The sequence below is a fragment of the Megalobrama amblycephala genome, linkage group LG7 (assembly GCF_018812025.1).
Source record: "Megalobrama amblycephala isolate DHTTF-2021 linkage group LG7, ASM1881202v1, whole genome shotgun sequence".
Lineage (NCBI taxonomy): Eukaryota > Metazoa > Chordata > Actinopteri > Cypriniformes > Xenocyprididae > Megalobrama > Megalobrama amblycephala.
Genome location: NC_063050.1, coordinates 3669882 through 3682082, shown reverse-complemented (window position 1 = coordinate 3682082; position 12201 = coordinate 3669882).

Here is a 12201-nt window from a genome sequence, read left to right as displayed (position 1 = left end):
TGAATGGTAATAAAGTGTTGTGCGAAGGGCACTTGGCACTGTCATACAGTACAGTAAACATGTTGGTTAATTATTTACAAAGATTACATACTTTTTTTTATGTTTGTTATTATTAACTAAAATGTTATGTTGAATTCTAAATATAAATGATCTCTAAACATTCTGTTCCTACAGTATCTTACAAATCAAGAGCATGTTCTAATGCCACATCGGATTTACTGACAACTGAAACTATTCTGTTGGGAAATGCTGTTAAATTAATGTCAGCAGTTTTCATACGCCATCAAAATTGTGCTGAATGATCATTAGAAGAACTCAACAGACACACAGAAGTGTTCAGAGTAAAATACACACAGCTTATATAATGGAAAATGGCATTCCTTTAAACCTGGCAGATCATTCAGCACAATTTTGACACATAAAAATAGACTGTGCTAAGAAATCACAGTTACAGACCATGCATGATGTTTTGCATCTACACAAGAAAAGTGTTTCTTAGTTAGAGAAAGTGGAGCCCTGAATATCCTTGCAGATGTGCATCAAGGAAAAAAAGCATTTGGATTAAGATGAACTGATTTTGCCTGTTACTTACATTCTGTTGAGCTTGTTTTGTGATTCATTATTTTTATGTAACTTTTTTATCATGTTTGTTTTTATTTGTTTCAAACTAACAACTAAGATGTTTCTTGTGTGATTACGTAAGATAAGTTAAAGAAGAGAAGTTTCATTCAGAGGTGTCAGTCTTCAGAGGGAAAGCCTTTAAACTCCAGAAGAGGATCTCACAGTCATCACAAGAACCAGCAGAAGCACATCACACTTCACTCGAAAACATAAACCTCACGAAATGGCAAACACAGTAAGTAGGCAATTCTTTACATTTGGCAACAAACTACTGACACAAATCAAAATGATACAGTGAGGATCAATTGTTTTTATAAATGAGGATGTCACTGAAAGGAGGTTTTGACAGCTTTAGTTCACTTCTGGGAGCAAATTTGTCTCAAATAGGTAGAGAGGATTCTGACCACAGCAGTGCTGTTGAACCTGTGATGATGCTCTGCACCACTAGAGGGGGTAAGATTCTTTTTCATATGAAGATAATGAGACAAACTTACAGGATCCAGCCAATAATGAGCTGGCCTTCAGACGTAAACAAGGAAGCCTGCGCTGAGTTCACTATGTATGATAACGGTTCAAATTTGCTGAATAAATTTTTGTAGCTGTTGCTCATTGTGTGTTAATGCATTAACTTATCTAGATGAAAAAAGACAAGACAAACTTTAAGTTGGCTTGAAAAAGCCAGTCCAGAAAGTTTGAAGCAGTTTCAAAAGTTTTCAGTCTGAAAGTTTCAGTTTTAGTTTAGTAGTTTAGATAGAGAGAGAGAGAGAGAGAGAGATTTTGATTTTAAATGACAAACTTTATTCAATCATAACAGCATAAATATTAAACACGCATCAAATCCAAACCAGATCAAAAATTAAGTCTTCCTCCATCACCGTACAAAAGATCGAATTGTAACACCACTGTAGTGTAAAAGTTTCTATATCATTGATTGCTTTATAATACTTAAACTCTACAACAAGTCTTGACTTGACAAAAGCCTTAAATAAAGACGTAATCTCTTGACCACACTTATTTTCAATTCTGTTCTTCCTTGTCTTATAAATTGCCATCTTTGCCTGTCCAAACAGAAAATTAATCAATTGCCATTTGATCTTTTGCTTCTGATTATATCCAGTCCCTAAAATAAAAACCTCTGATGTAAAATTTTCCCTACAATTACCACACAATAAATCCAACAAGTTAAAAAGAGCATGGAGTCTTTTACACTCCAAGAAACAATGAAAAATGATTTCCCTTAATCCACAAAACACACATTTATCATCAACATTGGGATTAATAACTGAAATAAAAGCATTAACGGCCACAGCCCCATGTAAAATCCTCCATTTTAAATCACCAGATCGTTTTATCAATGGTGGTTTGTACAGCACCCTCCACACTGGCTTCATTTCTTCTTTCAACCCAGGTTTGTCTCTCCACACTGTATCAATCCTTCCATTTAATGTTACTGTATTTAAAACCTTAACAAAGCATTTATACATCACTTTCCCTCCTACTTCACTCAATACTAAATTTTGTAGCCCATTTCTTTTAGGTCTGGTGTCAACTCAAGCTTTGGAAAAGGGTCTCTTACATCGAAAGTTTCTCTTCCATTTTTAAAATCCTTTATCAAAGACAATTCCTCGTTCATTAGCTGTGTTTTCCACATCTCCATTACGAGTGATGTGTGACGAGTTGATTTCTGACCCAACAAACTGGCCACCGCATTTATATCGTTCAGCTTGGGTCCAGCCACATCAATTATGTGCCTCAATGTCACAGATTTGGAACAGTCCTGGAACATTCCCACCCACAATGTCCATACGAGCTCCTTTAATAAAAGGCTCTTGTAATAGCCAGTACAAAGATTTGGTCTCTTCCATCCTGCGCACACTGAACGGTCCCCACACTTTAAAAAGTCCACAGTAGAATTGAGACAGTCCAGCCAGTCGTAACTGTTTCACATCCATTAAAAACAGAGCAGCATCCAGTCCGAGTCCATCCACTGTGTGTAAGATTGTTTTTGCCACCTTCCGCCACACCAGATCCACCGTCAGAAATTTCTGGATGAACTGCAGACGAAAAGTAGCAAGCCTGCTTGGTAAATGGACTAGCCCTTGTCCTGCCTCTTCTTTAGGAAGAAAGAGCACACTCTGAGGAACCCAGTGCAAACTTTCCCAGAAAAATCACTAAGATTGTCTGCAATCGGGACAACAAACCAACAGGCAGATCCACACAAGATAATTTATGCCATAATGTTGAAGCAACCAAGTTATTGACAATTAAAACCCTCCCTCTAAAAGACAATTGTGAATGAAGCCATTTCCACTTTTTTAATTTTCCTTCTATCCTTTGAAAAACCCCTTCCCAATTCTTTTGTTGGGTATTTGAATCCCCAAGATACACACCAAGATATTTAAAACCTTCTCTCTTCCAAATCATCCCACTAGGTAATTTTGGAAGACCTCCCTCCCATTTCCCAACAGCCAATGCTTCACTCTTCTCCCAGTTAACTTTGGCAGCTGAAATTATTCCAAAATCATTAATAACAGAAACCATCTTATTAATGTCTTCTTGTCCATTTACCATGACCATAACATCATCAGCATAAGCAGAAATTTGATGCTGAATATCATGATGCAATGTTAAACCATTAATCATGGTTCTTAGTCTATTCAGCATTGGTTCAATGGCTAATGAGTAAAGCATACCGGACAGTGCACAACCCTGTCTGATCCCCCTACTAACTTTAAAAGGGGCGCTCAAACCACCATTGATCTTCAGCAAACTTTCAGTGTCCTGGTACAACACTTTTATCATACCAATAAAATCAGAACTAAAAACAAATGCTTCTAGGGTGTCCCATAAATACTGGTGCTCCACTCTATCAAATGCTTTCTGTTGTTCAATAGAGATAAAACCAAAATTAACCCCTAAAAGATTTGAAACACTTAAAACATCTCGTATGAGACTAACATTATCAATAATTGATCTGCCCAGCACGCAGTACGTCTGGTCAAAATGAATGACCTGCCCCATCACCTTTCTCAGTCTATTTGCTAAGGTCTTAGAAAGAATTTTAAGATCAGAACAAAGCAAACTCACAGGTCTCCAGTTCTTGATCTCCTGCAAGTCACCTTTTTTTGGTATCAATGTGATCACTGCTCTCCTACAGCTCAAGGGCAAAGAGCCAACAGACAAACTTTCATTTAGGACTGCCAACAGGTCCTCACCCAGCACAGCCCAAAACTCAGCAGGGAGTCCATCCATCCCAGGAGCTTTTTTGCTCTCCATGCCCTTCAGAGCATTCAGAAGTTCCTCTGCAGAAAGAGGCCTCTCCAGCTCTGCTTTTGAGTCCTCCAGGACACTTGGCAGACCTTCATCGAAGCTGGCGGATAACTCCTTGTCCTCTCTGTATTCACTACTGTACAATTTTCCATAGAACTGTACAGCTCGTTTTCTGATATCAGATGTCTGTGTTAGCTCTTGCCCATTCTCAGAGCGTAGACAGTGAATATAACGACTCTGACCATTCTTTTTTTCAAGACTAAAGAAAAACTTAGATGGGGCATCCATTTGTGTTAAATTCTGAAAACGAGAACGGACCAGAGCCCTCTGCGCTTTAATGCCGAGCAAATCTGCAAGAAGAGATGTCTTAGTTTGTGTCTCAATATGTCTTCTCTCCCCAGTAACCTCTGCTAACCCCTGCGCTTCTATTATTTCAGATTCAAGTTTTTTCATTGATCTAGTGATGTCCCGAGAAACACTGAAAGTATACTGTTGACAAAATACTTTCACCTCAATCTTCCCATAATCCCACCACTCACGCAAATTTTTAAAACAATGCTTTCTCAGTTTAAAATGATTCCAGAAGGAAATAAACACATCTCTAAAATTCACATCACTTAACAGGAGGTGTTAAAATGCCAATATGCACTCTTTGACTTCACATTTGCTATATATACATTACATGATACTAAACAATGATCAGAAAAAACAGTTGGTGTAATAAAACAACTTTTCACAACATTAAAATGATGTCTAAAACAATAAATCCTGTCCAACCTGGCCAAGGAAATAAAGTTTTCTCTGTTATGTACCAATGTGTATTGTCTTACATTATTATTTAGCTCCCTCCATACATCACACAAGCTGTGAGTCTCAATTAATTCATTTAAAACCCGGCTTGAAGCAACATGAGGTTCAATGTGATTCCTGTCTATTCTATAATTCTCGGTACAATTAAAATCGCCACCCAATTACAAAAAATCATCAGAACTACAATTCTGCAGGATGGTATTAACATCTTTAAGAAAAAGTACTCTTTCACTTCCATTTGTAGGAGCATAAACATTAATAAAAACAGCCTTGAATTTTTCAAACTGAGCCCTTATGCATAATAATCTGCCAGAAACCACGTTTAACATCACATGAAGTAGGCAAAAAAATTCTTAGCAAAGAGAACAGCCACCCCTCCTCTAGTAGAGCTCAAGTGAGCAAACTTTTTTCCAGTCTATTTCATTAATACAGTCACTGTGCGTTTCTTGAACAAACATCACATCAATATTCTTTTGTTTGATAAGTTCAAACAACAATGCTCTTTTATGCATGTCTCGGGCCCCATTCAAGTTGAGAGAGCTCACCCTCATCACACTCATTATAAAAAATAGTATGAGGGGACACAAACCAAACAAAAGCATAGAAAAACACAGATTATTTGGTTTCAAAGCCATCCTCAGTTTGTAGTTCTAATTTTAGTTTGGAAACAAGTTTCTTCAATCTATAGATCTCCTGCACTGTAAACTGTTCCCCTCCTTCACCTCTCATTAGCACTGTCACTGAGTTGATAAACATTGTGCGGTCAGCAAAAACATCTTCAACCTGGACATTTTTCACATATTTAGTCCTTTGCAGAAAAGACTTTATTTTGTCAAAATTGTAATCACTGTGTCTACTTCGTCCTGTGTTACTGTCCACTACATCACTGTCAGAATCATCAACTGTTCTGCATTCAATATCGGAGTGTTTTTCAGACTCTATTTTTGTTGGTCTGCTCATTTTAGCCGCTTCCGTACTCTTTCTAGCCCTTTTCCTCTTAGTATTTGGTATTTTGAACAGTGTTTCATCACGAACAATGTCAGTCACCATCTCCTCCTCCATAATAGACTCAATGACAGCAGTTTCTCCCCGAACTTTCCACTGCAACATCAGTAAACACTGTATTAGTTCCTTTCTCTGTATTCTCCCCTGCAGCAACAGTAAGCACTGTATCGGCTTCTTTCCTCTCACTTTCTGTGTTTCGCCCCACAACATTACCATCATCATCATCAGTCGCTATTACACTAGTACTATCACACACAGTTTCCCTACTCGGGGCCCGGCTCAGAGTCCAGTAATTCATTCTCTCTCTTAGGACATGCACGCCTAACATGCCCCTCTTGCCCACAGCCAAAACATTTCATATTATCTAGTGGTGGGCCGTTATCGGCGTTAACGTGAGACTCTTAGAGGGCGATAAAATATATCGCCGTTAATCTATTCTCAAAGTTGGTTTGGGAGCTGGGTCTATACAACACAAGCTATGATGACTTTCACCTTGATATTTTAGCGCGGATGTATACCTAGCCGAACTGACCCTTCACAAAGACCCGCCCCCCTTAGTTACTGTTGCTTTGGTCGACAAGCCGTGGCGCTGTGACGCCACACAGTGATAAATACATCACGGAGCAAAGAGGACACTGACAACACGTCGACAGACAAGACAGAGCAGGTTACTTATGATATTAAACAAAGTCCCAGCTTTAAAACTGTGTAGTTTTTTAAGAAATTCAAACAATAAAACCCGTTTTCTTTAATGTGTCGTGACCATGGTCGTGACAGATGCTGTAGCGCCTCAGCTCAAGAGGCTCATAAACCGATCGTCTCTTACAACGAGTCCATTTATAGCATCAAATAAACATGAATGAACATGAGAATCAATGTTGTTTCAAACGCGGAAAGATATCAATATACAAAATATAATATACAAAAGTTTAACTCCACCGAGGTTAATCTTCTAACTCCTATCTGCTTTGTCGGACAAAATGGCGGATTACTTTTAGTCATTTGCTGCGTCCCAATTCGCCTACTTATACTACGCCCTAAAAGTATGTACTCTTTCTGTGAACAAAAAGTACTTACTTTTGAGTGTGTAGCAAAAGAGTAGACAACCTTTGGGACATACTATCACGTCATACGTCTTTGCAAACAACCTCTCAGCGTTGATCGTGCATATTCGCCATGTTTTGTAGTTTTTAACACTTTTTACTCGTGTTTGTTTCTGAACTGAATCCTCGTACAACGCGCAATGGGTTGTGGGCAATATTATCTATATCTACCGGAAATAGTAGACCGGGGATCCAGGGACTTTTGGCATACTCTTTTCAACATACTATGCTTTGGGACACACTTATTTTAATCTTACATACTATTTAGGATGGATAGTATGGACATTGGGACGCAGGGACAATTTGGGTATCTCACATATTCTGAATGTCTTTGGCAGAATTCAAATGAGCCATTTTAATCTAGATTAATCTAGATTAATTCCAAAATTAATCTAGATTAATCTAGATTAAAAAAAATAATCTATGCCCACCACTAATATTATCAGACGATGCAAATACGACATAATCAAAGCCATCATCTCTGAAAACGTTCAGTTCATCCATATCGCTCTTTAGGTTCATATGTAACTGCTGTCTGAAACATACAACATGTTTAAGCAAGGGTGACTTACACCCCAGTGGAATCCTTTTCATTTGGGACACAATGTTTCCATGTCTAGACAATTCATTAACCAAGAGCTCATCTTTAATGAAAGGTGGCACATTCGACAGCGTTATCTTTTTTGCCGGCTGAACCAGCGGCATTACTGGAGTAAAAGTGTCCTGAATTACTACTCTGCTCTGAACTACACTGTTTACCTTCTCAATTGTATCAAGGAAAATTACAACAGCACTGTTCATTTGTGAGGCCGACATAATACTGTCAAAACCAACAACTTCACCAACAGCCAGGCTACAGTCTTCCACAGAGCAGTTCATCACAGGTGCGAGTTTTATCCCATACCTTCGAGAAAGCTGCTCAAACTTTGTTTGGCGTGGACCCGCCATTGCCGACCAGCAAACCGCTGGTTGACAGCGCTCCACAACCCCAAAGCCCCCTCCTTAATCTTCCCTAGCCTTATTTTCAAACAAACGTATAAACAAAACTTTAAAGCAGCGACAGTAAAAGAGAATGGAAAAAGAAAGCACACTCACTCGTACCGCAGCAGTCTCACTCACAAGCTGACTCCGCCCACTCACTCACAGCATCCGCTCAGAGAGAGAGAGAGAGAGAGTGTCAGGGTAATCAAGGTGGTTGCAAGGGTTTTGTTATGTGGTTGCTAAGGTACTTAGGGTTGTTGCTAAGGTGTTGCTATGCAGTTGCTAGGGTGCTCGGGGTGGTTGCTAGGGTGTTGCTATGTAGTTGATAATGTACTCGTGCTGGTTGCTAGGATGTTGCCAGGGTGATTTGTGTGGTTGCTAGGCATTTGCCATGGTGTTGTGGGTGGTTGCTATGTGGTTGCTAGGTTGTTCTAGATGGTTGCTATGATAGATAGATAGATAGATAGATAGATAGATAGATAGATAGATAGATAGATAGATAGATAGATAGATAGATAGATAGATAGATAGATAGATAGATAGATGAGTTTAAATGGATTAGAAATAGTACATAGAATGCCTTAATAAGCCTGATAACAAGCAGAATCACTGAAGGAAAGAAGAGAACAGAAAACAGAGACGAGCAGAAACACAATAAATACTTTTTGAGAATTATCAGAGGTTTAGATGTTGATGTCTTATTGAAAATGTTTAGTTTGAGATCACCATCATGGAGATCTGTGTTTGCTTTAGTTGAGCTCTTGACCCTTACAGTAGATGCACTGTGAGAGTTTTGTGTATTGTATGTTGATAAAGGCCTAAAAATGTCAGCTTTAGATATTAATACATTCAGTCACTCAGACTCAGACACTCAGTCATCTTCAAGGGTCAAGGGTCTTCAATGAATGCTAGGAAATATTACGACCCCAGCTTTATGGAGTTGAACTCACAAGTACATGATCACAAATTAATAAAAGTTTAGATCAAACTAATCAAATCTGAACAGTCCTCATCTGATTTGCTCATCTAAAGTGTTTTATTCATTTAACAGCTTCACTGGAATCACATATATTACCACATAAAAAAAACAACGTTTTTCTATTATTCGTGACCAAAAGAAACCATGTCTTGTACAATGCAAACTGTAATAAGCTGTTTACTTATAAAACTGGAAGCAAGCAAAGTACAGTGCTGTACAGGTAACTTCTGTATCTTTTGTATGTTTAAAGAACTTGAGTGGCCAGAGAGACAAACTCCCATCATGCACTGCGGCTCCAATGGAAGATGAGAATGACTGATTTACTGCTTTTGATTATTTCACTGGCGTCAATGTTTCTGTCGAGTCGACTGTCAAGAACAATAGCTATCATAACTCTAAATGATATATAGGTACAGTGATTAATTTTTAATCTGTCTCATGTGAATATTTGAGTGGCGTGTTGCTGTTTTGTTCTCTTATCCTCTGACCCATGTGATTTCCAGATGGTGTTTGAGTAATTCCTTTATCTAAAGGCAGGTCAACACCTCACATTAGCCTGTCATTACAAAGATAAAACAAGACTGAATTACTCTTTATAGTTCAGAGACATGTTCAGTCATGAATCAACAATATCAAGCTTTGAAAGTCTGTGTGGGGATCAAACTTTGGGAAGGAACAGAAAATACAAAGAACCAAAGTAAATACTGACAAAAAACTGCAGCCTTGATTTTGAATTCCTCAAAACAATGACATGACAGTAAGACTGTTAATGTCACGGTATCAGTAAATGATCTGATAATGACAAACTAATCGAGGAGATAAAATGATCATTTTGCACAAACTTATTGCCCAGTAAACTCATAAAGCAATCTTTGATTGGCATGAGAATTAAAGTCCAATTACAGAGATTATACGTTTATAGAGAATTGTAAGTCCAAAGTCTTTATTGTCGTGCTTTAATTGATACTATAAAACTAAAGGAATGTTCATCCTGCTTATTTATTCTCGAAGGTTGCATTTTATGTATATTGTACTAACTTTAGGGTAAACAAAGTGTTTAATCCAGATAAACAATGAATTTATTTATTGTCTCTTGTTGAAGTCTCACGTATGTTTGTTTGTTCTCAGGATTTCAGTGCGGGTGGTGAGTAAAGCTGCATCAGATGTCTGTGTTTTGTTGGCAATCAACACACAAGTGCATAAAATGTAAAAACCCTGAACGTCTTTGTTCCCTTTTTATTGATAATGATGTCACAACTAAATAAAACTAAACTAAATATGATAAAAACGAAATACTTTTCTGCGATATGAAGGATGCATTGTTAATCTATATGTACTCAAGATTAATATTAGATTGGCAGAAACTGTGTGTAATACCCCCCCTTTAAGCAGTCTCAAAGTGAATTTGTGAGGTTCCCTGACATGATTCATTCATCCAACCAATGTGTTTTTTTTTTCATTCATTTCAGCTCACATATGTGTTATGTGACAGAATCATTAGACTGTAGTAGGGAGTCAACAGCCTAGTAGCTAACAATAGTGCACACAATGTTAAACATTAACTTCCATTGCAAAGCAGAAATTGAAAGTGAAGCACCAGTCCATAGCCTAAGCAAATGCTCCACTCTTCTCAACAGTGGCAATAATTACCATTCTAATAATTCCAACTTATCATAACACTGAACACCATTAAACACTATCAAGCATCCCCTGTTTTCATCTTAATGCAAAACACATAAAATAACATCTATTTTTAAAACATTTTCTCTCTTGATCCAGCCATTTGCAATGCACTGCCCAGTTTCAGTTAATGCAACAAAATTCATTCATGTGATCCCAACACAAACAGATTAAGGTACATTCAGTATTAGATATGTGACAAACACATGTGGAATGATGATCTGGCACACATGGTGCAATGAATTACGGTCCTTGTGTGGGCCACTTCTGTTTGCCAGATCTGGGCCACAAGCAGGCCATAGCAATGCCACATGTCAGCCAAGAGCAAAGAAATAAACCTAAACTGGACCTTATCTGGGCCACAAAATCTGTGTAGGTTAAATATGAAGTAATCTGAGCCTTAATAAGCATATTAACAATCAGAATCACTGAAGGAAGAGAACAGAAAAAGAGACGAGCAGAAACACAAGAACTACAACTTTCTTCAGCCACAGCCTTAGATAAAATCAACTGAAGATGAAAGACATTAAATCTCTCAAGATCTAAACAGAGGATTAAACAACTCCACAAACAGCATAATTTATTACTAACCAGATTTACTTTATTTATGTTACATCTACAACATTTGTTATTGAGAATTAACAGGGGATTAACTCTGTTTAATTTGAAGTCACCATAATGGAGATTAGTGTTTCCATTATTTGGAAACATTATGTTTGATGGAAAAGTTCTAAAAATATTATTCACAGTATTATGTGCCTATAGGGTAACAATATTGTGCGTGTTCATTATCAGTATGTATAACTGTATGTCGGCACATCTAATCAGGACATAAAATACATCTGGTTTTTAGCAGGTCTTAAATTAAATTAGCTAAATACAACCTCAGAAGAACAACGACACATGACATATTATACCATTTTTGTAATTAACCTGTAATTAACTATAATAAATAACACAAATATACTTTATGTATTTCATCTCACTTTATTAACCTATATCTTTGCTTCTGACCCTTCAATGGCCTAATTACACCATATTAATAAACAAAAATTACTTTAGATTAGATTTAGAAATAAGAGTGTTGAATTTCCTTCTCCTGCAATAGGGGCTGGCTGGAGCCTGAGGGGGAGAGTGGAGCTCCACTCAAGGGTGGAAATATGTCACCCCCACTAGTGAAGCTTATTGTAAGGGTAGGTTTAGGGTTTTTAAACTAATTGGTGTGTGCGTTTATCAGTGTATGTGTATTGTGTGCAACAAGTTCAGCAGTCTTTCAAAAGTGGCCAAAATCAAAGTAATGTTTCTCAGGATTTGAAGTTCAAGTTCACAGAGACTCCAGAAGATCCAGCTGGTTTGCTCGCCATCTAAGGTTTCACAATCCTCACCGATCATGGAACAGAATCCCCTCCTTACTAAAAGACCAGACCTGAGTTTACAAAAATGGTGACCGTAAAACATTTGTTTAAACATCACCATCAATTAGGCCTAATGATAATCATTTCTATGAAAATAACTTCCATATGTTACATATTTGAACATTGTATGTGAAAACATCAATGAAATACTGATGCATTTTAATGAATTGGTCTGATAAAATAATCAAACAACATCATCCTAACTGAAAACATTGTACTATAGATCCCACGTTATAAAAGAATAGGAAAAAAGCAAACAAACAAACAAACAAACAAACAAAAAAACAGTCAATGTGTATTATTTATTATATAGTATTGTTTAGAACATTTGGCCTAT